Below are 27,009 nucleotides of genomic sequence, written 5' to 3'. Positions count from 1 at the left end.
CAAAAATGAACTATTGGGACTTGATATCAAGATGAAAAGCTTCCACACAGTGAAGGAAACCATCCACAAAACTAAAAGGCAGCCTACGGAATGGGAGAAGATATTTGCAAACAACATTCTGATAAAAGGTTAGTATCCAAAATATACAAAGAACTTATCAAACTCAACACCCCAAAAATAAATAATCCAGTTAAGAAATGGGCAGAAGACATAAATAGACAATTTGTACAAAGAAGGCATCCAACTGGCTAACAGATACACGAAAAGATGCTCAACATCACTCATCATCAGGGAAATAGAAATCAAAACCCCAATGAGATATCACCTCCCACCTGTCAGAATGGCTAAAATTAACACCACAGGAAACAACAGGTGTTGGCGAGGACGCGGAGAAAGGGGAACCCTCCTACACTGTTGGTGGGAATGCAAGCTGGTGCAGCCACTCTGGAAAACAGTATGGAGGTTCCTCAAACAGTTAAAAATAGAGCTACCCTACGATCCAGGAATTGCACTACCAGGTATTTACCCAAAAGGATATAAAAATACAGATTCAAAGCTGTACATGCACCCTGATATGTATAGCAGCATTATTTACAGTAGCCAAACTATGGAGAAAGCCCAAGAGTTCATCTACTGATGAATGAACAAAGAAGATGTGGTATATATACAATGGAATATTACTCAGCCATCAAAAAAATGATGGACGGAGCCAGAATGTATTGCGCTAAGTGAAGTAAGTTAGAGAAAGACAAATACCCTATGGTCTCACTCATATGGGGAATTTAAGCAAGAAAATAGATGAACATATGGGAAAGGGGAGAGAAAAAAAAAGGAGAGGGGGGAAACAAGCCCTAAGAGACTCTTAACAATAGAGAAGGGAGGGTTGATAGAGGGAGATGGGTGGGTGGTGGCATTCAAGACTGCACCTGTGATGAGCACTGGGTGCTATAGGTAAGTGATGAATCACTGAATTCAACTCCAGAAACCAATATTGCACTTTATGTTAACTAACTAGAATTTAAATTTTTTTAAAAAAATGGAAATAAAGACAAATGTGCTAAGTGTTAACCACTGGTCAATCTAGGAGAAGTGTATGTGTACCCAAATTCATTGTACTAACCTTGCACATTTTGGGTAGGTTTGAAATTTTTCAAAAACAAAAAACCTTAGCGAAAGTTTTTCAAATAAGGAATGTTTGGTGAATAAAGAAATCCATAAGCAGGACTCAAAATGACTTTTCTATGCCCCACTGAGGGTAACAGATGAAGCTGCTCAGGCTAGAGGTGACTGGCCAGGGGCACCTGGCACCTCAGCCCCTCTGGCGACATCACGGGCTGAAGGATTCACAGCCTCGGCCCCCAGAAGCCCTGTGCAGCACCCGGAATGAGAAGCACTGCTGGGAACGAATGAAGGTGCTTAGGAACCAAAAGAATCAGCAGTTTCATGAAGGAAAATGAACTCTGATCCACTGTAATCAATCAGCCTGTTACCAGCTTACTATTCACCTTCAATTTCACATCCAAAGGCAACTTCCCTCTTTTGTGCTTTATCTGGTGGAATCATTATTTGCGGCCGGGGGGTATCAGTGTTATTTTAAAGGTTTACTCAGGAAGGGATTCTAGGAAAACAGTAGGGAGAGCAGGATATTTTTGTAATCTCTCTAAATATATACATAACAACTAAATACCAAAACCACAAGCTCACGGATAATGTAAAGCTGGGTGACTAATAAGCAGGTAAGGACAAACCATCAGCCATGGTGGCATCACCTTCTGGGCAGGTGAGTGCAGAGGGAAACAAGGGCATCTGATAAGATATCCTGCAAAAACAGCCCCCTCATCCACCACGGGTACTCCCTGGGAAGGAACATGCCGAACCATCAAGTACAGAAACACTGGGGGAGTTTCCCTCCTCCCTGCAGCAGCTGAGTACAAGGAACCTACAGGGAGGCTGACGGGGCTCATGTAGGTTGGCCTCCACTCATCCTGGAAACTGGCCCACTGAGTCTCCTTTCCAGGGCAGGGACCCACAATGAAGACACCACCCACTTGAGTGGAATCATAATGGAGGAGAGACACACCAGAAGGGAGAGAAGACAACCAAGGTAAAGGCAAGGTAGCAGGACCAGGGCAGGAAGCTTCAGGGAAAAGGCTCCCACACACCTGATCACACCATCAAAACAGAAGAGGGAGCACTGCCAAGTTGGAAAAGGCAGCCACCAACCCCACCTCCCTCCAGAAGTTTACTTTCCTGACTACACATGAAGAGCAACAGAAGGATCCAGATAAAATCCCAAAGTTCTAAGTAAGAGTAACAAGTGGAACATATCTACATGTAATGAAGGCATGCCAGAAATACGCATGTAACTGCAACTTTCTATTTCAAACTATGTTCAAAGACACATGGACAAAAAAAAAAAAAGACACACGGAAATGATGGAACACAGGAAAAAACAACATGAAGCAGAATTAGACGCAGTCATGAGGTGACGAAACTCAGGCAATTGAAGAAAACATTTCAGAAATGAATACCAACCTAGAAGGAACACCTGCAAGGTCAAAAAAGAAAAAGAAAAGAAAAAACTTTCAAAAACACTAAGAAAAAAACTGAAAGGAAATAAAGGGATAAAAATGATTTGAGAGAAAGTGACAAATACTCAGGGAGAAATAAGATCTAATATAGAGCAAACAGAAGCCACTGGAGAGGAAAAAATCTTTGTTGCAAGAAATTTGCTATTACATATTGCCAGAGCACACCATGTACCTGGGAATACGAATTTTGAGTGACTAACACCAAGATGCAGTCTAGTGCAATTATTGACCATGGGAGAAAGAAGAATCCCCTGGGGCTAGTGACTTCTAAGAGAAAGAAAATTAGGTTATCATCCATCTTCCAAAGCGATGCTTCTAAAAGACACAGTAACCTATTTAAGATAATCAAGATAATGTGATCTAAGGGTATTCAGATCCACCTAGTTTATTTTCAAGTATAAAGAACACAAACTAGTAACTACGTGCAGGAAGTCTGAGCAGGTTGTTCCTGAAAACACCAGCCCATCCCACCTAGCTCCCCACAAAATAGCAGAGAACAAGCTTCTAAGAGCCCAAATGACTAGCCAGCCAGCCAAAGAGCTGGAGCAAAAACTTACAGAACTTATGTCAACTTACGGAACAAAGACTAAACAAGGATTAAAGTGAAAAAGTAGGTTATTGGCTGAGGGCTCAGGTAATGTAGATGCAAAGGGATTTTTTTCCAAGAATGGGGAAAGTGTACGTAAAAAAAATCTTACTGCAGCCCCCCCACTGCAGCCATGCCCTGTGACCAGGTGTTCATCCGGAGAGGTCCCTTCACATCTCATCCTCCGGAGCTCACTGAAGCATGGAACCTCCACCCTGGTATTTGCTGACCTTGGTCCCTTCCCCACGTCCAGTGAATACTGATCAGATGAAAACTACAATGACACAGAGTCCACATTAGCAACTTCTGGGATGGCAGAAACAATGAAGTCTAAGGTCAAGCAGAGAGAGTTATCGCTAGGTAGTCCTGTTCAATAGCTGGCCAGCAGCTACATGAGGGAGGGAAAGCCAACCACTACCAAATCCTGGCTTGCGTCCTCCCAAATTCACAACAATGTGACCTCCATGAAGGCACACAATTTCATGTGCCTGGGACACTGCTGGATCCCCAGGGCTGAAACTAGCACCTCACCTGGCACATACCAGGCACTCCGCCAACACCGAGCGAATGAGTGAACGCTACAAGTGAAGCACCAGAGAATGAATTCATTCATATTCCTATTTAAAATTGAGAAAATAATTCAATGCTGCCAACGTACTAACAACCACTAAACTGCATTCTTGAAGTAGATGAATTTTACATGTGAATTGTGTATCAATAAAACTTAATAAAAATAATTGAGCACCTGCTTTATACCAGGCACTGATGATGTGCGAACACAGAACCAACAAGGTCTGCCTCTAAATAAGACTGATAATATCTTTTATTAAGACCCTCCACAGACTAATACCCCCCCACCAGGGGAGAAAAACCACCAGGACAGCCATGAGGGATATAGCCCCACGTGGATTAAAATGGCGTCATAGAATCCTAGTCTGTGCAACATGCAAGAATTCCAGCCCAACTCCACACTGGCCCCATTATACACTGAGCCAACTGCAGCTTTAAGTAGAAATGCAGCCAGTGCCCCCCACCCCCAACACATGCAACCTGACCCCAGGACCAGCTTGTTTTCCCCCCTATACCACACCGCTTTGGCCATAAATGCTAGGGAGATGTTTGCCTCCATCACTGAGGTGGAAGTCACGGAAAACCAATTAAAAACAAAAACAAAAACAAAAACAAAAAACAGGGGCTACAGAACACCAGCCTATGGGTTACCCTCAGAAAACAAGGCTCAGATGGAGTCAAACCCTTTCACAAGTCACACTACAACAACACACAATCACAGAATACGCCATTTCGGGGACATATACTATCCCCCACTTTACAGAAAAAGAAATTGAGGCACAGGATGGTTCATTAACCTGCCCCAAATACTCACAGCTAATAAGCCGTGGACCCAGGATTTGAACCTGCACCTGTCAGAAGCTGGGACAAGAGACATCAGTGAATCGTGTCTTACTCTGCTAGGGCTGCCATAACCAAGTACCACAGACCCGGTGGCTTACACACTACACATGTATTTCCCGGCGTTTTGGAGGCTGGAAGCCAAAGACCAAAGTGTAGGAGGTTTGGTTTACTCCCGAGGCCACTCCGCTCAGCTTCCAGATGGTCTCCTTCTCCTGGTGTCCTCACATGGTCCTTCCTCTGTGTGCCTGCATTCCTTCCTGCTAGCTCTTCCTCTTCTCCTAAGAACCTAACAACATCCATCATTTTGGATCAGGGCCCTACCCTGATGACCTCATTTATCCTTTATTACTCCTTTAAGACCCTGTCTCCGCATACAGTCACATCAAGGGTTAGGACTGCAAGCATAGGAATTTTGGGAGGACATTAACTCAGTGTTTAGCAAATAGTGACCCACTTCTGACGAGGCCAATGCCATAGCAAGTTTATAAGCAAGGCAGGGAGTAACATGCAGCCCAGTAAGATTAGTAACAATTCAGATAATCCCTAAGCATCAGCTCTAAAAATGGAAAAATCCCCAAATAATTATGCCCGAGCCCCATCTCCCTTTGGAAGTTACCTAAGCGGTAAACGAAATGTAATTAACATTTTTTGTTAGGCTTCTCCAGAGAGGACACTAAGCTATGTCCCTCCTAGCTCAAGGACAGAAGACTTAAAATTTGCAGTAGACTAATGATATTTGCAATTTATAGAACCATTTTCCTCCTCCAAAAATCCCAAGAGCTCAACCGCACACAACACACAATCTCCTTCAACATGCTGTTTATTACTAAGGGGGAGAACTTAGTCACTTTCCAACAAGCCACCCAGGAGATTCCATTTTCAGCTCGTTGTGCAACCTCCTCATCTTTGTGTCATTCGTTATTAAGAAAGCACCAACAGGGTTATCGCATGGAAAATACACCTATTCCTTTTTCTTTTCTTTTTTTTCTTAGAGCGAGAGAGCGCACAAGCAGGAACAGAGGGAGAAGGAGAAGCAGGTTTTTAAATGAGCTTTGAGGATTCTTTTGCGCTGGTTCCGAGGCTGCCTTGACCGCTGGTGAATGCCACACGAGGTGGGGTGCTGTCACCGCTCCAACCTGCTCCTGCCCGGCCCAGGGCACCTGGCACGAACCTGCCGTGCAGTTGGTGGGAGTCCAGCGACAAACCCCTCCACACCCCGTCTCTGCCCAGAGCGAACACTCTTCTCTGAGCCAAGGTCAAGGCTGGAAAAACTCCAGTGACTTCTTCCTGCCCTTCGAGCAGAGCGGTCACAGGCTGACCAGGAGCCAAGCGCACTCCTGAGGGGTTCCGCTCCACCACCCCTCCCACATGGTTGTTCCTGCAGCTCAGGAGCACAAAGCCGAAGGCCCAGCCACATCCCAGGAGAAGCCCCTGGGGGATGCTGTGCAGCAGCGACAGAACACCAAGGAGGTGCTGATCTGGAGTCTGAGGCTCTGTCATTTTAGGGACAGTTAGCAGGTGCCTGCCATTGCAGATAAAGACTTCCCATCAATCACTTTCACTTTTGCTGAACCATCAACAAACAGCGGCAAGGCTGTAAAACCCAGCCAAGCATCCAAGGAATTAAAATACATTAAGCCCTCAAGAGAGGAAACTTCTCTACCAGCATCTCACAAGTTGGGAGATGAAGCCCTTCCCTTCTCCCAAAGGGTCTCACCAGCTGCAAAAGCAGGTGTCTGGCTCCTGGTTGGCAGACAAGCTTCTCCTAATACGCATGTAGATGCAGCTGTGTGTCACAGTGGGACAGGGCTAGAATGTGAAGCCTCAAGACCCAGATGCAAGTAGCTAATTCAGCACCTGGCAACTAACCACTTGGCAAGAGGGCTGTCAGGGGGAGGGCAAAATGAGACCTCAGGCCAAAAGCAGCCACAACCATGGGAAATAAAGTTTTGTTGGTAACAGTATCTTGTAATTAGAGTTTTACGGATACACCGCCACAACTGTTCATTGATGTGTCATCTGTGGCCGTTTCTACACTGCGCTGGCAGAGTGGAGTAGTTCCGACAGAGATCATGGGGTCAACAGATCCCAAAGTATTTACTATCTGGTCCCTTACAGACGAATTTTACCAACTCACGAGCCATACGATTCCTCACATCAGTTACCTTATATCTTCAAATCTCAGTGTCCATTACCCTTAAAGTGAGAATTGCACAGCCAACTTCCTTCCTATCTAAAAATGACATTCTTTCGTTCTAACATTATACTCTTAACAATGTAACATTATACCCTTAATAACTGCTGTCGAGTTCTAAGCACTTTACCCAGATTTCCTTGTTTAATCCGTACAACAACCCTATGAAGAAAATCATATTATGGTTCCATTTTACAGACTAGAACAGGAGGCTCAGAGAATGATGACCAAGGTGACAGCTCTAGTCAATGGCAGAGCGGAGGTTCAGCCCCAGCTCCTAATCCGTGTTGTCACCCCCTTCCTTTCAGGTCCTGGGGACACAGGTAGAGGTGCCACCCACCAGAGCAGAGCAAGGACGGATCTCAGCCCCACCCAAGCCACCCTGACACCCTCTGCCCTGTCTCCGTGCTCTTCCTCCAGCCTGATCCTCTCCTTCCTGCCATTTCCTTCTCCCCTTAAATTGCCAAGAACAATACACCACCTTTTACTTTAAGACACATACATAACCTACTTCTCCTCAGCACGTAAGCAAAGCCAAACCATGTGAGAGTCTCCTCAGGCACCGAGCTGCAGTTCATTCTTGGGCAACACTTCACATTGTTAAGTACGTAAAAAGTAAAATTTGAAAACACACACACAGACAAACTCTCAGAGAGTGTAATACTTCCAGAATAAAAATTCGAAGTTTTTGGTCTAAGTTAGGGGGAAAACTAAAAACCCATGTGTGCCCCCAGACCACCACCAGCAAGCAGCAGTGGGGGGAATGTCTGCTAACAACTTCACCGTTCATCAATTCAGGCCTCCCATCGGTCCTCACAAAAGCACCATGAGTTAGGTAGGTTTGGCATCCATTGGAAACTGAGGTAGAGAGCAGCAGACTTGCCTGAAGGTACCACGGCCTGTAAGGAGCAGAGCTGAGAATTAAAACGAAGTCCTCAACCAGATGTAACCACTGACCGCCAACCATGCCACAAGCTGTGGACAAAGGAGACAGTAGAGGCTGAGGTCAACAACGAACACCTGTAATAATTATTACAAACGTGAATTTGACATAAATGCTCTATTAAGCCTAAAAAGTAGGGATCCTTCACCCGTGACCAGCAGAAGTTCCTCTACTCTTCACTTCAAAGACCTGAAATCCAGGATCCTGGATTTGCCAACATTTCCAGGTAGAAGAAATTCGTCTGCTTTTGGGGGAGTCACCCCATTCCCTTCCTTCTGGAGACTGCCCTTCAGGAAATTCTAGTGGGTCTATCAATCCCACAGCCCCACCTTCCCTACCTACCGGGGGTGGACATCTGACCCTGGCTAGCCTGTCCCTCTGGAACTGACAACCAAGCCAGGGGAGGCCCTACTGACCCTTACAGACTGAGCCAGGGTCCTTTTGGGGAGGAATGGTGTTCCTCACTCTGCAGAGATCCTTCAAGAAGACTGTAAGCCTGGAGCTGCTCAAGGTCATGTTTGCCACCTCTCAAGAACGCCCACCTGTGTAAGAGGTCAATCCATAAAGAAAGCTCAGGGCTAAGACTCAGAGCCCAGAAACTTTGTTCCTGTTTTGGATCCATATCAGAAGCGGACACCATCCTTTTGGGCTTCCCACTAATAGGTTCCTTGTTTTTTTTTGGTTTTGTTTTATGTAAACTGACTGGAGTTCACTTTTTTTTTTAAAACCTGCAACCCAAAGAACCCTCACACACAGGGCTTCCTCTACATTCGCCATACCTAGGGAAAGCACCCACCGGCTACCGCCCCGAACCATACACTCCTCTTTGGCAAAGAAACCACATGGACTTTGGAATACGGCCCCAACTGGAGCTGGGGGCTCCCGCCTTCTCGCTCTCTCAGCAAACGGTTTTAAATACACAGGCTCAAAATAAGAGAGTCCACCACACACACACACACACACACACACACACACACACACACACACACACACACACACACACCATGCTCTGGCAGAGACCTATCAAAAGTGTACATTTACTGCTACCTGACTCAGGAGGATCACAAGAAGGAAGTAACTTGAGTACTTTGTAGCTCCCCCTCTTTTTTCTTTTTTTTTAAATAAATTTCAGCCTTTTGGCAAGGCTTTAGTGATACAACAGCAGGCTCTAGAGCCAGGATCCATTTGGTGCTCTTAGTTATAACGTGATGATGATGGGAGCAACTCTGTGAAACCCCCATTAACAGCAGGAGTCATACATTTCTGGAGGAAACCGTCAGATCGTCCGAGAGTCTCTGTTAAGCGGGGAGGAGGGTTGGAGTTCTCCTATGGGGTCTATCAGGAGCTAGCGAAGGAATCACAGACCACCAGCATGCACCCTGGCCCTAGTCAAAGGTCTTCCCAGCTCTCCTTCAAACCACCAAAGTAATCTCAGATACAAAACTCCCATCACTTCCCCACGACCCTAAAAGCACCTAAAAGCCATGATTTTTCTCCTGAGCTCCAGAGCCATAAGTAAATCCCACCACTATCTACCTGGAAATCAAGGTCTCCTGGAGATCTCCTATGAAGCCCCGGGTCTCTCTCTCTCTCTCACACACACACACACACACACACACACACACACACACACACACACACACAGGCACGTGCACTCACACACGCTCAGGCCCACACACCTCCTTCAGAGCCCCATCATCCTCCACCGCTCCCTCGTCCTAACCGGCCCGGCTCACGGAGCCTGCCTCCCCAGCTCTACACACAGTATCCTCTATGGCCCACCAGCACCTCTCAAGGGCAGCCCATTGGACCCCCGGATCACTACCACCCTCCCCCTCCTGGCCTCCAGCCTGCTGGGAGCACCCCCCCAAATGCACTGCCAGGGCGCCATCACTCCACATGCCGGCTTTGGGCACACAGCATGGGCAGGCACCCCAGGCGCCACACGCCCACAGCCCTGTCCTTCCCTTGGCAGCACAGGGGAGACTGGCTGCCAGGGCACTGGAGAGACCTGGGGAGCTGGGCTGTCCCCGAGCGCCCCCCTCCAAGGCCCGCCCCCGCTGTGCTCGCTGCTTGCTTTCCCAGCAACCACCTCGCCCGCGGAGTGCCAGGGCTCCCTGAGGCCCCACTGCCCTTCACTGCGGGGCCGCCTCCCTCACCCACATGCTGCCGGGCTGCCTCCAGCACAGGGGAGCTGCTCCCCCTCTCCACAGCACTAGTTCTCCATCGGGGCCAATGCCAATGCTGGGGACAGGGGGCCACGTGTGAAGACGTTTTTGGTGGTCATGATTGAGGGGAGGCTGCTACTGGCATCTAGCGGGCAGAGCCCCGAGAAGCTGCTCAAGGTCCTGCAGTGCATGGGACAGCCTCCAACAAAGAGTGACAGCCCCTAACATCCACAGGGCTGGGGGGGGGTGACCCCACTTGAGACTAAGTTCCACCGGGGAGAAATCCTTTCTACCTGCCTTACTGTCTCCCCTCCCCCCCAGTGCCGGCTACACAGGGGTACGTGCATACTCCAAGTGACTCCCTCACTGCTTCCTGCACCCTCCCACTCACCGAGCACCCTGTCCAAAGATAAAGGGACTGCACCACAGTCCCTCAGGTAGGAGGCAGGAGACACCAGACCCCAGTCCAGGCCCAACAAGTCTGTGCCCACCGACGAGCCCCACAGGGTGTCCTGGGCTCCTTCCTGGGAAGAAGTCCCCAAAGGGTTCCATGTGCAGTAGGCACCTTCTGGCATATTTAACGTCCCAGTGGGGCCTTGGAAGGCCTGTGTACACAGCAGTCGGCCTTGGGCTCCGAGCCCACCCTAGGTGCTGGTCAAGTCCTCTCTGCAACGCGGGCTCCCTCACAATTGTAGACAGGAGTAGGGCCCTCAAACTAAAACCTCTTCAAGCTTCTCTCACATCCCCTAGTGTGCCCCTTACTCCTTGTTTTTTTGAGCCTGAATGAGCTCAAGGGGGTTTTCTCCTTCCCCTCTACTCCCTTTTCTAACAGGTTTATTAAGATACAATTCACCTAGCATACCAGTCACCTACTGCACACATACAATAAATGTTTTTTACTGCAAGTAGCACCACGCTCCGTCTTCGGGCATTTCATCACCCCCAAACCCACACCCCTTAACCGTGGCCTCAAGTGCTGAGGTCACCTCTGAAGTCCTCCTTCAGGGAGGGCACGGTCCGTCCAGATGTGGGCCCTCCCTCGTGAATGCCCTCCCCCGCCGGTGCCCGTCAGAAGTGGAACGGCACCTCCCCAGCCAGCCCCTAGCTGCCATGCTCACAGCCTCTTCCAGCAAGGATTTGGGGCAAGAAGAAACCAGCATTCAAGTTACTGCAACTCATTCACTTCCTTTTTCTATGAATTCCTGTTATCTTCCGAAAAGATCTTAGAGGGCAACCTACCAGAAAGCACTGATAAGAATTTATGTAACACTCTAATAATAACCCAAGATGGATCATTAAAAAAATTCTAGCAGCAAAGGTGAACTCAGGAAAGTGCTCAGATTGCCTCACTGTGATGAGGGATGAAAAGAAGCCCCAAGAAGTCGCTCTTAAGGAGAAAACCAGGGACATTAAGTGGATCGGGCGCTAAAAGGCACACTAGGGTCTCAAGGCCCCAGTTTGCCCATGCGGCTGCCTGCTAAGTGTCCAGGCCTCGCCCTAGGGTCACTGGGACACCCCTCAGCCTATCCCATTCTGAGCAGAGGCTTTGAGCCGGAGTAAGGCACAGAAGGAGATGGACATTTCACATGGAGGAACACAGAAGAGAAGTAACTACACAGAGTTTAGAATCAAAGTGGGTTCAACTGCCTGCATGACCTTGCTATTGTGACCTTGGACAAGGGTTACTTCTGCTTCTGAGCCTCCGTTTCTTCCTCCGAAAGGAGAATTATCCTCTCCCCCGTCTCCTGTTGCTCACCTCCCAGCCTTTGCATATCCTGTTGCCTCCTTCTGAGGATTCCTCCCTTTGATTCTATCTGCTCAAGCATCCCTTCCCCAAGAGCATCTTCCCTGATCCGCGCCCTCCATCGTGTACGTACAAGCACTAAGTGTCTCTTTACTGCCTTTACACAGCCCGCACTTCTTCAGAGCACAACTCTGCCTGCAAATACACACTTACTGAGGTGAGTGCCTGATGACCGCCTGCCTCCCCACCAGAATGTGAGACGTGTCCGCCAGCTCGCGTCACTGTCTCCCAGGGCTCCTGGCACAGCACCCAGCAGCCCATAGGAACTCAGGGACTCGATTTTTCAAATTGAAAGGCAGTGTAGCATGGTGACGGAGAGCCTGGACTCTAGAACAGGGGTCAGCACATTTTCTCCGTAAAGGGTGAGACAGGAATCACCTCAGGCTTCGTGAGCCCAACGGCCAGTGTTGCCACTGCTCAACTGTGCTGTGGCGGGGCCAACGCTGCCGTGGACAGCCCGTCAATGGAGGGGCATGCCCGTGTGACAGGAGCACCGTATTTACCAAAACAGATGGCAGCTCTGCCGGCCACAGTCTGCCAAGCCCAGCTCCGGAGTGAGTGTCTGAATTCCAATCCTGGCTCAGTGCCTCCCCAGCTATGGCCCCCCGGACAAGCCACTTATCCCCTTTGTGCCTCCGTCTTCTGTCAAATGGCATGGATAATAGTATTTACCTCAATGAACTCTGGGAGGATTCAATGAGTGCCCAGAATACAGCAAGCACTCGAGCTACCATAATCATGAAAGTCCTTGTTAATGGTGGTAAGGATGACCAAACCAATGACTGCACCTCCCACCCTCGACAGTTCATAAACGGTGGCCCTGTTAACAATGAGGACCATGAAGCCAACCCTGACAAGGAAAGAGGCAACCGGGCGAGCTTGGGGAAGGAAAGGGATTCCAAGATATCTACTCGGACACACAGGCTCCCTGACGGAATGGACAGCCAGACAGGTAGCTCACCACCGTCCCCTCTGGACACCTGACCCTCCTGCTTTCCTGGCAGAGAGCAGAAAAGCACCTCTCGGGGACTCCAGCTCTGGGCCAGGCCATCAGCTGGTACAGTCCCAGGCCATAGGAATCTGATTTCTCCAGAGGCAGGGAGACAAGGACAAAGGACCTGGTGTTTCCATATTCACATGAGGATAATGACTTCATCAGCTGACAGCCAGCCAGGAAATCCATTTTCCTGGTGCAGCCTGCAAAGCTAAGACTTCATCACAGGTTTCCCACAAAACCAAAAATTCCCTGGGATGCCAATGAGACAGGCATAGCGTTAATGAGCCATGTGGGAAGTTGTACCTGACTTTCCCTGGTTTACCACCATCGCAGACTACTGGCAGACCCCACACATAAGGGGAGATCCATGCAGCAATCCAAAGCAAGGATGGAAACATTTTCATTGTTTCAAGTAGGGCTTTGGTACCCCTGGGTGACTCGGTTGGTTAAGCGTCTGACTCTTACATCTCAGGGTCGTGAGACTAAGCACCATGTCGGGCTCCAGAGTCATGAGACTGAGCACCATGTCAGGCTCTGCACTCAGCGGGGAGTCTGCTGGAGATTCTCTCTCTCCCTCTCCCTGCCAGCTCACACACACTCTCTAAATAAATAAAATCTTTTTTTTTTTAAGTACGGCTTTAGTTCTGTTTTGCAAAATAAAAAATAAGTAGCCCAAACAGACCAATAATTACAGTTATTAAATTCACAGCTTTAAGTTGGACCAGGGGTTCCCTGGATCCATACAATAAAGCTTTATCATGCTCCTGATCTTGAACACACATGTATTCTCATATGTACATATACACCACGCTCTGTATGTTTGAAGCGTTTGGTGGCAATTCTCAAAGAAAGACGGGGTCTCCAAGAGAAGAAGGGCACAAAGAATTTTCTGAGTTTCCGTGAGTTGTGGCTATGTAATAGTTTGCCCCTTTCTAGTCCCCCAACAGAGAACAGTCCCCAGCGAAGTAGGTGGGAAAAAATTTAATGAAGAAATCACCCAAATGACACAGCACTCCTCTGCCCCCGGTACCCGAGTCTGGCCAGCACACCGTGAGATCTAGCTGCCGATGCCCTGTGCCTTAGAGCATACCAGCTCCTCCGGGTACAGTGCCCTTCCCTCCCCATCTTTCCCTGGCCGGCTCCTCCAGTCTCGAGGCAGAGCTTGGAAGCCTTCTCCAGCCCTTGCCCTCGGGGTAGGCGTCTTCCTCTGAGCTAGCACAGCACCCTCCCCTTAATGCCCTTGGAGCACTCCCAGCATGGCTTCCTCGTTGGTCTCTCCCAATAGGCTAGATGCCCTTCAAACGCAAGGGCCCTGCCGTTCACTCTGCATCCCAAATACTCTGCTCAGGGCCTGGCACACAGTAGGTGCCCAATAAACGTTTCACTGATTAATGTTTGTACTTCACTAAACCTCCAGAACACATTTTTAACCCTGAGCCATGTCTATACTACCACTACTAACAATAGCTGATAGCAACTCACCATTTACCACATGTTAAACACAGTGGTAAGCACTTTATGCAATTCTCCTACACCTCCTTCCCACTACCCTCCTGGGCAGCCCCGCTGCACAGGGGGAAAGGGGCCCCAGGGAGATGAGGCAACCAGCCCAAGGTCACACAGCCAGTGTGCGGCACAGCTGGCCGACTCTGGGCAATCTGGCTCAAAGATCCCGACTCTTAACCGTCACTGTGCCAGGCCTGCGCACCCATGAGTCACCCGTGGGCCCCTAACTTTTTATCATGTCCTATGGCACCTATGCTAATATTTCCTCAATGTTTTTAAGCCAACCCACATTTTAACAGCACCTTGTCCTAAGCAATAGACTCTGAAACGTCACACATTTGATGGGTTACACCTTCTCAAGACCAAATAAACATGTTTATAGAAATAAAAACATCATCTGTACAGCAAGAAAAGCCATCCTAGTTCCCAAATTGGAGAACGGAGCCCAGTGCCACAGCGCCCCCTCTGGCCGGCCTGGGCACGGTCTAATTTGCAGTCTCCCAGGTATGTAATTTGATTCTGAAGACATTCAGTGAATCTAACCAATACAGGTGGGGCACTGCTCTGGGCACTTAGGCACTGGAGAAAAGGGATACACACAAAAACAGGCTACCTCTTAGGGGGCAGACCTTGCTTTTGCTCAGAGCAAAAACATTACCTCCACAGCTCTTTTTCCTACCCCTGTGCTCACCTGGGAGCTAACCCCACCTCACCTCCACAGATGGGTAATTCGGAGCTGGCTAATCAGGCCCTCACTCTCCCCAGTAACAGGGACTGACTCAGAGACAGGCACACGTCTAGCCTCAGTAGGAGCCAACGAGAGTCAAACCTAAGACTTTTGTTTGACTTCCAAGACCTCAGAAGCTCTATTCTGCCCAGTGGACATAAAACTAAGAACATGGGAGGTCTAGAGCTGTTACAACCATCCCATGCCTGCCAATGGAAACTCTGTCTAGGAATGAGGCCCACCCAGAGAGGGGAACAGAGGTGCACCCTGGATCCAGCCACACCTGAAGACAAAATCTAGCTGGGTCATAGGAGCCCATGAATCCCCTTTCTGCTCTGGTCATTTTGCATTAGATTTCCTGACATTTCCCATCAAGAGCCCCAAATGATCAGTGGCATTCCTATACACCAACAACAAGACAGAAGAGAGAGAAATTAAGGAGTCGATCCCATTTACAACTGCACCCAAAACCATAAGATACCTAGGAATAAATCTAACCAAAGAGAAAGGATCTGTTCTCAGAAAACTATAAAATACTCATGAAAGAAATTGAGGAAGACACAAAGAAATGGAAAAACATTCCATGCTCATGGATTGGAAGAACAAACATTGTGAAGATGTCAATGCTACCTAGAGCAATCTACACATTCAATGCAATCCCCATCAAAATACCATCCACTTTTTTCAAAGAAATGGAACAAATCATCCTAAAATTTGTATGGAACCAGAAAAGACCCCGAATAGCCAGAGGAATGTTGAAAAAGAAAAGCAAAGCTGGCGGCATCACAATTCCGGACTTCCAGCTCTATTACAAAGCTGTCATCATCAAGACAGTATGGTACTGGCACAAAAACAGACACATAGATCAATGGAACAGAAGGGAGAGCCCAGAAATGGACCCTCAACTCTATGGTCAACTCATCTTTGACAAAGCAGGAAAAAATGTCCAATGGCAAAAAGACAGTCTCTTCAACAAATGGTGTTGGGAAAATTGGACAGCCACATGCAGAAGAATGAAACTGGACCATTTCCTTACACCACACACCAAAACAGACTCCTAATGGTTGAAAGACCTAAATGTGAGACCAGAGTCCATCAAAATCCTAAAGGAGAACATAGGCAGCAACCTCTTCAACCTCAGCCGCAGCAACTTCTTCCTAGAAACATCACCAAAGGCAAGGGAAGCAAGGGCAAAAATGAACTATTGGGATTTCATCAAGATAAAAAGCTTTTGCACAGCAAAAGAAACAGTCCACAAAACCAAAAGACAACAGAATGGGAGAAAATATTTGCAAATGACATACCAGATAAAGGGCTAGTATCCAAAATCTATAAAGAACTTATCAAACTCAACACCCAAAGAACAAATGATCCAATCAAGAAATGGGCAGAAGACATGAACAGACATTTTTCCAAAGAAGACCTCCAAATGGCCAACAGACACATGAAAAAGTGCTCAACATCGCTCGGCATCAGGGAAATCCAAATCAAAACCTCAATGAGATACCACCTCACACCCGTCAGAATGGCTAAAATTAACAAGTCAGGAAATGACAGATGTTGGCGGAGATGTGGAGAAAGGGAAACCCTCCTACACTGCAGGTGGGAATGCAAGCTGGTGCAACCACTCTGGAAAACAGCACGTAGGTTCCTCCAACAGTTGAAAATAGAGCTACCATACGATCCAGCAATTGCACTACTGGGTATTACCACAAAGATACAAATGTAGGGATCTGAAGGGGTACGTGCACCCCAATGTTTATAGCAGCAACGTCCACAGTAGCCAAGCTACGGAAAGAGCCTATATGTCCACCAACAGATGAACGGATGAAGAAGATGTGGTATATATATACACAATGGAATATTATGCAGCCATCAAAAGGAATGAGATCTTGCCATTTGCAACGACGTGGTTGGAACTGGAGGGTGTTATGCTGAGTGAAATAAGTCAATCAGAGGAAGACATGTATTATATGACCTCACTGATATGAGGAATTCTTAATCTCAGGAAACAAACTGAGGGTTGCTGGAGTGGGGGTGGGGTGGGAGGGATGGGGTGGCTGGGTGATAAGACATTGGGGAGGGTATATGCTATGGTGAGCGCTGTGAATTGTGCAAGACTGTTGAATCACAGATCTGTACCTCAAACAAATAATGTAATATGTTAAGGAAAAAAAAAAAAGAAGATAGCAGGAGGGGAAGAATGAAGGGGGGTAAATCGGAGGGGGAGACAAACCATGAGAGATGATGGACTCTGAAAAACAAACTGAGGGTTCTAGAGGGGAGGGGGGGTGGAGGGATGGGTTAGCCTGGCGATGGGTATTAAAGAGGGCACGTTCTACGTGGAGCACTGGGTGTTATGCACAATGAATCATGGAACACTACATCAAAAACTAATGATGTATAATGTATGGTGATTAACATAACAATAAAAAATTTTTAAAAAGAGCCCCAAATGATGCACGACCCCCCCCAGAAGTGCTCAGGCAATCAATGTTCCTTATTATCTGAGTGATAAAAATAGGCCTATAAAGTAGGCTTACAAAAAACATTTAGCTGAATAAGCCTTCAGAAACTAAAGGATCGACAATTTTTACTACATACATCACTTTTCCCCTTTCTTTAGGAGTAAGGGAGCTGACCCAAGACAGAAAATGACAGGCAAGTGGTCTTTTCATGCCAATGAATCGCTGAATGGCTTGACAAGCCACGTAGGTGCCACCGAACAGCTAGCAAGCACCGTGCAGTAAGGGCAAAGAGGTTTGCAGATGGGACATCACTCCAGCTCCTCTGTCCTTCAGGATGATTACCTACAGAAACCATGTTTGCAAGGCGGACTCAGAGACAATGACTCTGGAGCCAAAACGGAGGCCTGCTCAGTTCTATTCACTTCCCTGCAAAACTGTATACTTTGCACTTAGCAAAAAGTTCATGCCTCCCCAAAAGTCCTGGTAAATGTTTCTTATTTATTTCCTCACAAGCCTGAATATGACAAATTCTTGATTCATTCCTACGGTGGCAATGCAAATTCACCCAGAGCCGTGGGAGAAGTCAGTCAAGAAAGCATGAATAAACACACTCCATACGAATCTCACTGCCCAAATAAGAAAATCCCAGGATTAAAAACAAGCCAAGTGCTCAGACTGCTCATACAGCTTTCCAATGCCAGCCCATTTTCAAGTGAGAAGTTTAAAAAAATATTATCAACCAGAAAGGAACACAGTCGTAAATAGTACTAAATCTTCTCAAAGTTGTCACACTGGGCCAGAAGGGAAAATGTAGTGGCTAAACTTCTGAAAGCCTCCAACCTACACAGCCAAGGATTCCCGAGCACATCTTATCAATCTGTTACACAACAATTCACTCCTGCACCGGTTCCCTGAAGCAGGCCTAAAACCCCAAGTCTCGATTAACGGGAAATTCTATTTTGCAGACGGCTCACAGTGGCCTCCATGATGGAACTCCTGGTGGCGGCGGCTCCGGTCTACTTTTGTATCTCACTCCCCTCCTCATGGTCTGCTCTGGTCACACTGGCTTTCTCTCCATTCCTTGCACAGATCACACATCCATTATCACCTCCGGACCTTTGCATATACTCTTCCCTCTAACTGGAATGGTCTGCCCTCAGATCTTGGGAGAACTGGCTCCTTCTCATCCTTCCAACCTCAGCTCCTCTGTGCCCCGCCCACCAACCACCAAGAGGCTTTCCTTCACTAGGGAAGTGGTAGCTTCTCCCCAGACATCCCCAGTAGCTTTATCTCAACCATCTTTTGTCTTCTTGATACCTGCACTACACAAAACCTTATTTTTTTAATATCTTTCTTGTTGTCACTCTCCTCCCTATCCTAACCACTGTCTGAACTCTGAACACATCCTTGCCTCATCCACACCTGCTCCCCCTCCTGCACCAGGGAGCAGTACCACCATCCATCAGGCCAGAAACCATCTGCATCAGCCTACTGTCCATTCCCTCCCACACCACATTCTAAGGCAGGGACCGGTCACCAGACCTAGCTAAGCATCAACTTCAGCTTTAAGACATATACGTCCTCCTGAAACCCTGCCCTAGACCAACACCCACTCTCCGGCAAAAAGCTTCTAAATAGTCCCCGGTCTCCTCCTGCTACCAGCTCCCTCCAACCCAGCCTCCACGCTGCTCTCAATGAAAACCTCTCATCACAGGAATTCTTCAGGTTAGCCTCATCCAGCAGCTCTCCACAGGCTGTCAGACAACGACCAAATGGCGGCCCAATGGGCCTCTCCATGACCTGGCCTCTGCCCAGTCCCCCAAACACACCACACCTTGTCCACCTGCCAACCCTTTTGTCATCCTTCCAGATGCACCTCAAGCGTTCCTCCACATGGAGGCCAGTCCCTGACCTTCCCAGCAGAGTGAGCTGATTCACCTGTGGACTCCATCGGCGATTTCCATCTATCAGAACCAACAGGTATGTTACACAATAAACCATGTCCGTCAGCCTCCCAGGGACCTCAAGGTCAAGGACTGTCTTCCTTTACCATTGGTCCCACTGTCTAACTCAATGACCTACACAGAGCAGGCATTTGTTAAGTGTTTGCATTCGGTGAACATTTGCCATATGCCTCCTACATGCCGGTCCACACTCAAAGCCCTGGGGCCCAAAGTGAATAAGACAAATAAGGTTCCAATGCTCATGGAGCTTTCAGTCTAGCTGACGGTTCTCAAACAATGGCCCATGGGCCAAATCCATCATGCTTATATTGGTGGTGTTCTGTAACAGCTGTATTAAGAGGTCATTTACCTACCACAAGTTTCTGTTCGGTTTTTAGTATGTTTTCCAGGAACACAGACAAGCTCATTCATTTCATGTTTGTGGCTGCTTTCTTGCTATGATAGCAGACTTTAGTGGGTGCAGCAGAGACCACCTAGCGTGCTAAGTTGAAAATATTCACTTTCTGGACCTTTATAGGAAAGTTTTGCTGACCCCTTGTCCACTTGGGAGAGCCAGAATACCCTGGACAAGACCAACCAGCCAACAAAACAGAAGATGATTTCAGGAGTCCCAGTGCTATAAGAAGTAAGTCATGGTCCTTGAAGAGAAGGGTAGGAGGGTAGACAGATGAGTTCCCCCAAGGTGGTAACATCTACAACGAGCCTGGGTATCTGCCATCATCTTGGCAAAAGCAGATTCCAAGAGAGGAACAATCAAGTGCAAAGCCATGCAGCTAGATCAAGCCTGGAGGTTCAGTCACAGGCCGGTAGACAACAGCACAGTCAAAGGGGGAGATCGTGGGGTTTAATGAAGAAGCTCTTTACGTAGGCAAGGTGAAGAGAAACCAGCAAGGGATGGTGACTGACTCAGGAGCTGGCCAGTGTGGGACGCACCCCACCCCCCGCCATGCCACACTCCTTCAGGCCTAAAAGGTCAAAGGGAGACAGCAGTAACAAGAACCCAGAAGGACACGGGCGGACACCTAAGGACCTGTAGTCTCCAGGACAGGAACACAGCGACCAGCAGCCTGAGGCCTGGCAAGGAGGGAGCCAGAGGAGTAAATGCCCCCAACTAGCCTTCCCCATGCCACCACCTTCCATCCACCAAGCAGACTGAACCCCCACTGCAAGGTGGGGGGCAGCGGAGCCCAGGGACGGAGTCCATCAAGGTGCAGTTCCCAGGGTGCCAAACGAAGTAGGGAAGAGTGGATGTTAAATCCAGAGGAGAAGACGTCATCTATATGGGATCCCTGGGACACCTGAAGGTGAAAATGCGACTCCACCATCCGTCAGTGGCGAGGATTTCAACTGCATGGGATGTTGAGAGGTACCAGACAGATGTACTCCTTGGGAGAAAGAAGGGTTACGGGAATGAAAGATGAAGTTATTACTGCCTCTCTGTCAAAAAAGCAACCAGGGATGTACTCTGATCAGTTGTCATGTGTCAACATTCCTGAGAGGACCCAGGAAAGGGTAGTTTGCGCATCTCAAAAATCAAACACACATTAACCGCTCCCTGTGCACAGTCAGTAATGAAAGCATTCAAGTTTCACGAACCATGAGAGACGATGGACTCTGAAAAACAAACTGAGGGTTCTAGAGGGGAGGAGGGTGGGGGATGGGTTAGCCTGGTGATGGGTATTAAAGAGGGCACATTCTGCGTGGAGCACTGGGTGTTATATACAGTGAACCATGGAAGACTACATCAAAAACTAATGATGTAATGTATGGTGATTAACCATAAAAAAAAATTTAAAGGAAAAAAAAAAAGGATTCAAGTTTCTACTACCTGTGACCCCAAAGGGAAAGCCCACCATCTTCCTTTCCCCAGGGATGTTCTAGAAAGAAGAAGAAATAGGGAGAGGCACAGCACCTGTATCACCAAGTTACTGTTTCAAGTGCTCAATAAATAGGAGCTCTTAGTAAAATTGGCGTGTTTTGCTTAAAATCTCCATGTACTTTTCCCACCTTTTTTATTAAGATACAAATCACAATTCACTCTTTGAAAGCGTATAGTTGCGTAATTCGTAATTACACCCAAATATCCTGAGCCATCAGCACTCATTCCAGAACGTTTTCAACCCCCTAAAAAGAAACCCTGTATCCGTTAGCAGTCACTCCCAACTGCTCCCCACCCCACCCCCAACAACCAGACACCTATTTCCTGTCACAACACATTTGCCTACCCTGGACATTACCTGCACGTGGAATCGTAATAGCTCTGAGTTGTTGTTAAATGCTTTGTTTGCGACATTTTTCTGACTAGGACCCTTCACAGTTGGTGGGCTGGGCTGCTCAGCAGGACACCAGAGTCCTTCTGCTGGTTAACTCAGGAGGCCGACACAGAGGGTCAAACAGTCATGAACCCCAACCAGGTGAAGGGCAAGCATTCTCCACCCAGGCAAGTTTCTTCATGTTAAGACTGTACACTTATTCCTACCATGGCCACCTACAGCACGAACATGGCGAGGAAGGGACAGAAGGCCATCTTTAGGGGCCAGACAGTCAGCTTGACCAATGCCTTGGCATCGTGACCAGGCCTGCCCATCATGACAAGCTCGGTGCTCCTCCTGGCTCTGGCCAAGCTCATCACCCCCACGTGGCCTTAGAACCCTTTGTTAGAGATGTTTGGCTATTCTACTTTTCTGGAAAGGGCCTTTCTTGATTTCAGAGAGACAGGAAAGGTGAAGATATTGCTTGAAGAACCAACTCTGATCAGAAGTGGATGCCCAGACATGGGACTAAGAAGATTCTGGGGCTACATCAAGGAGTACAGGGATTGAGGACACACGTGTGCCAGAAGCAAGGGATGCAGGAACGGCAGCAAGCTACTTGTACCTACATCCCTCCCAGGATGTGCATCCGGGGCAGTGAGGCTGGTACCCTGGAGGTGTGCGCTCCCCCATCACTGGGGACTTCTAGCCTCCTCCTCCTGGTGAGGTTACCTCCTCGAAGTAACACTCCACTGTGGCTCCAAGGAGATGCAGTCTCCAGTTTGGTGAAAATTCCTCATTTTTATAGGTATACAAGTGTTGTCTAACATCTGAGGCCAAAGCCCAGCACATGAAACAGCTGTGGTTCTCCAGATCCTCTTGTATCTGCTCCATGCTGGGCCCTGAGACCACTAGGAATAGCTCTTGCCTCTTCAGAGAGGTGGTCAAACCCACAGTGAGATGAGCCACTGTCTCTGGACAGCAAGGGAATGAAGCCAGATCCCTGCAGTACTCTGCAGGCTCTGCCAGGACCTGGGAATTAGGCAGAACTGGGGATTCACTTGGCAGGGAGTCGTCAACACACTTGTGGAGATGCCAACTACTCTTGGGAGCCAAACAAGCCCTCTGTTGGACCAGTGTCCTTGGCAGAGGTCATCTGGCAGCTTCATTTGTCCAAATTGCTAAGAGAGTGAACAAGAGGTGCTCTCCAGACACCCACAACCAGAGTCTCCCTGCCCAGAGGACAGTTCTACTAACCCAGCAGCAGGTGTTGCCAATCCTACTCTCCACCCATTCAACTCAACTCCACAAGCAAAGAGGATTTTTGAGTTGGGGGTCAATGTCAAAGTCAACTTCCTGGGCACTCACTGGGACAAGTTTGTTGGAGTTCACAATTTCATGGCCAAAAACCATGTACTGAGCACGGGGCTAAGAGCTCGGGTTCATTTCATCCTCACACCTGCCATGTTATAAACAAACAAACAAACAGGTTCACACGTGCCCCAGGTCACACAGCATGAAGCGAAGGGACCCAGGTCAGTGGGACTCTTGAGTGCACATTACATCATGTGCACTCATCGGCACAGGTCCCCTCCTTGCAGCGCTGTCCCCAGGAGAGCAGGGGAGGCCACAGGGCTGGTGATTGCTCAGTGTCTTCATGCTGGTATGGCCCCTCCAACAGGGCAACCAGATAAAACTCTGGTCCCCCCCAGTGTTCTCAGTAACCACCCAGCCCAGTCAACCCTCTTCTTTTCCACCAAAGCATAGCACCAATCTCTATACAAAGCCCACTGGAGAGGTCTGGAGTCCTCCAACCCACACCAGATCCTCCCCTGTACCTGGTAGTGACTGTGTCCTTGGCTCACCTCGGTCATGTGCTCTCAAGAAGATAAACATTCAGGAACTCTTCTTGTTAGCTGTTCCTCCCAAAGGCTTGCTAAATTCTGTGTTCTGAATTCACCGACTTAACACAGTATTTTTCTATCAATATAACGTACAGAATATTTCCAAGCAGTCCTAGGCACATAATTACAATGTCACAAGCCTTCCTACCAAATTCACTTCCTCCGGGGATGGAGTTTACTCTTCTGCTCGGCACAGTTGCCAAGGCAGGAGAGTGGGCTTGCAGTGGGAAGGGGTGATCAGATGGCACCAACAGGCCTGGGGCATCCGGCAGAGGGTGTCACAGGTCCAAGGACGAGGGGGTGGGGGAGTAGGAAGCAAGAGGGCAAGTCTTAGTCAAGCTACACTCATTCACTCCTCAAATACTCAAGATATCAATCATCTGCTGTGTTAGGTGCGGGCTTCAGGCCTGAACAGCCAGAGAGGAGGCACAAACCGGGACCCCCTCTCTCGTGGGTGTCCGAGTCCAGTAGGAGACAGACCATCATCAAAGAGGTCCCAAATACATAATTATAAACCAGAGTCAGGGCTAGGAAAAAAGCCTGCCAGTATCTACAAAAGACCAGTCTGATCCATCTGAAAGGTCTCTGAGGAGAGGGCACAGCTACCCCATGAAAGCCCCTCAGGCCCGGGGGATCAGACTCCACTTCCACAAGTATATGTTTTTTCTCCTTCTGGGAGAATACAGTAAGCCTGCTACCAAACCCCCCCCCGCTAAAATACATCTCATTCCAGTGTTTTCAGAATTCTTTTAAGGAAGAGCAAAAGAGAGCCAAGCTTCCAATAACTTAGATGTCAAAATCTGCAAAATATAAAAAAGGACTCCACATCTAATTGTTCTTAATGCTTTAATAGAACATTCCCTGATAAAACACCTCCCAGCAGTTTAACCTTCAAAGCGAGAGGAAACTGTCTCCATAACTCAGACTAGAAGAAGGTAAAAAGAACAGAACTGGAACACATCAGACAAATTGCCTCCTGTTTTTCTTCAATTTAAAAGCTCCACAATTTGTCTTCCTGTCACAGTGTCTTGCTACATAGAACCTTCTGAGAAGTCTGCATTCTCAAGTTCCCCATGAAGATTTGGGGAAAAGGAATACATAGGTGCAGGCGACAGACGCTTTCGGCCTGTGCCATACATACAAGGAGACCGGCCAGGAGATTAAGGGGCAACAAGATGAAGGTTCAGAACCAGATGCTATTTTGGCACTAAGAAAATGCAGGAGGTGGCCCCCTTTTCAACCATCATTATCGTGGACTGCCAGCAGCCAGGGCTGGGACAATAACAAAAAACAGACCACAAAAGAGACACACTGGGACCATCACACGGTATTAATACCATCCTGATGACGGTGAAGAGGGAGGTCAAGGGGACCTGACAACAGGGTAAGGAGGCAGACAGAGGTTCAAACCTCAGCCCAGTCCACCACGTATGTGTCTGACCTTGGGCCCAGCCTCTTGTGTATGTGTGTGACCCTGGGCAGCTTGCCTAACCCAGGCACCTCCATCCCGTAAACTGAGAGAACCCCAGGACCCAACTCACTGGCCGCTGTGAGGGGTAACTGAGCTGGTAGGAGACCAAACAAGCAGTCCCCGATCCACAAAAAACACAAAAAGGAAAAAAAGACATTAAGCCACATTTTAACCCTAATTAACAGGCAGCATCTGTTCAGGGACCTGGGGGTGTGTGCTCGTTCATTTCCCAGCCTAACAACAAAGTCACCAATAACGTTGCTGTGAGCAGACATCAGTCCCCGAGCAGTGAGTGAAGAGACCGAGGAAGGCCTTGCTGCCCGCTGCTTTGGAGATTCTGGAGATGCATGAGCAACTTGAGGTTCGGGGAAGCAATGCACTCAGGGTTATGCGGCAAAGGAAGGACAGGGTTTCCAAACAGCTCTCCTCTGAACTCCAGGGCACAAGCCACCAGGCTAGACGGTCTCCTCTCCAGATACCAGCAGACAAAACCTTGAGAGGCCCACCTGCAGGAGTCTGGACTTCCCGGTCTGTTAACCAGTTTCCCGGACTCTATGTGGGAGCTGAGGACTCAAAGATGTATTTGGGACCTCCTCTTAACAGGAAGGAGTGATAGAAATGAAAGATTCTACTATGTGTTATCTACAGAGTATTATTATATAAATAATAACTATCACTAGCATGGCTGCTTCTGAAGGCCTGAGCTACCTGTGCCAACATTTTGATTATGAGAGAGAGAGAGAGAGAGAGAGAGAGAGAGAGAGAGAGAGAGAGAGAGATGGACCTTCTCCCTACAAGAGGCGAGTGCTACAGGCTTCCCGGCCACGCCGTGCAGAGGCGCTGGGCCATACGATCAGCCACTCACGTAACAAAAACCGGCTGAGCGTCTCGGTGCCAAGCACCAGGGAAATGGGAGCGGGCAGGCAGGCCTGGCCCCGGCCCTCGGTGACAGACACCCGTCAGTGGAAGGAAGGAGGTCGACATCAAACAGAACATGAAGAAATGTCCAAAAACAGGCAGTGTACATAAGTTTAGAACCTGACGGGATTAAGAGAAGAGGTCTGGAGGAGAAGGGGAAAACTGCGTAGACAAGGCAGCCCTCCCTTCAGAGATCAGGCAGAGGTGCAGCTGTGCCAAGACCTGGGGGTAGAATGTTCCAGGCACAAGAAACAGCAAAGATCCCCAGAGGGAGGCAGGCAGGCAGGCACAGGTCAGATCGTGCAAGGCTGGCAGGCCATGGTCAAGGGTGAACATTTTTTTCTCCCCCTCAGTGCACAGGGTTTTAATTATGAAAAGGACAGGGGCAGATCTATACTTCTGAAAGTAAAATCAAAACAGATTCAAACGAAGCCACTCTAAGAATCTGAGACAACCAAGTATCTTTGAGTTTATAAACTAGAGAATACCAACAGACGGTTGCTAATTGTATTAAAGGCATTAACAGCATTGCATATGGTTTTTTCACAAGTCCTGATCTGTCAGAGATTCACATAAAACCAATTTTACAGGTGATCTAACATCTAGCACCGGAAGAATTCCAGCAAAACAGCAAACAGTGTGGAGGGATGGGCAAAATCAGAGCGACAAAAATGTCAGTAACTGCTAAGGCTGGGTGGTGGGTTAGACTCTTCTACTGCTTCTATGTGTTTGGAAAATACCATAATCAGTTAAGTAAGAAACAGGAGCAAACAGATACTAAGTTTCACTCTGTCACCATGTGGCAGAGAAGGGCAGAGCTATCTTGGCCCGATGAGGTCCTCTGAAAACCAAGGTCACAATCTGATTAGCAACGAACCCGGGCAGGAAATCCAGGTTGCGTCCCCTGACACCACATCACAGCGTCCATCTGCTAGAAGACCACATCTCAGGCCCAGTGGAGCCATTTTCAAGTCTGATAAAGGAGTCAAAACAGATTACCCTCACTCTGCACAAATGAACCCAAACCACAAGCTGTGACCGCCCCGGTGACCCAGGGACAACCTCCTCCTTGTGGGCTTGGGGCCTGCTGATGTTAAGACCAC

General features: G+C 48.3%; 1 protein-coding gene across 1 annotated transcript in view; it reads right to left on the bottom strand.

The window, feature by feature from the left end:
* SNX29 (sorting nexin 29) overlaps window positions 1–27,009 on the bottom strand; it is a 507,012-nt gene that overhangs the window by 338,947 nt on the left and 141,056 nt on the right. The gene's annotated exons all lie outside the window — the stretch shown is intronic.

The sequence above is a fragment of the Eumetopias jubatus genome, unplaced genomic scaffold, assembly GCF_037043125.1.
Source record: "Eumetopias jubatus isolate StellerSeaLion01/CBP00866 unplaced genomic scaffold, mEumJub1_p1.0 scaffold_12, whole genome shotgun sequence".
Taxonomy (NCBI): domain Eukaryota; kingdom Metazoa; phylum Chordata; class Mammalia; order Carnivora; family Otariidae; genus Eumetopias; species Eumetopias jubatus.
This window is presented reverse-complemented; position numbering and strand designations above follow the sequence as displayed.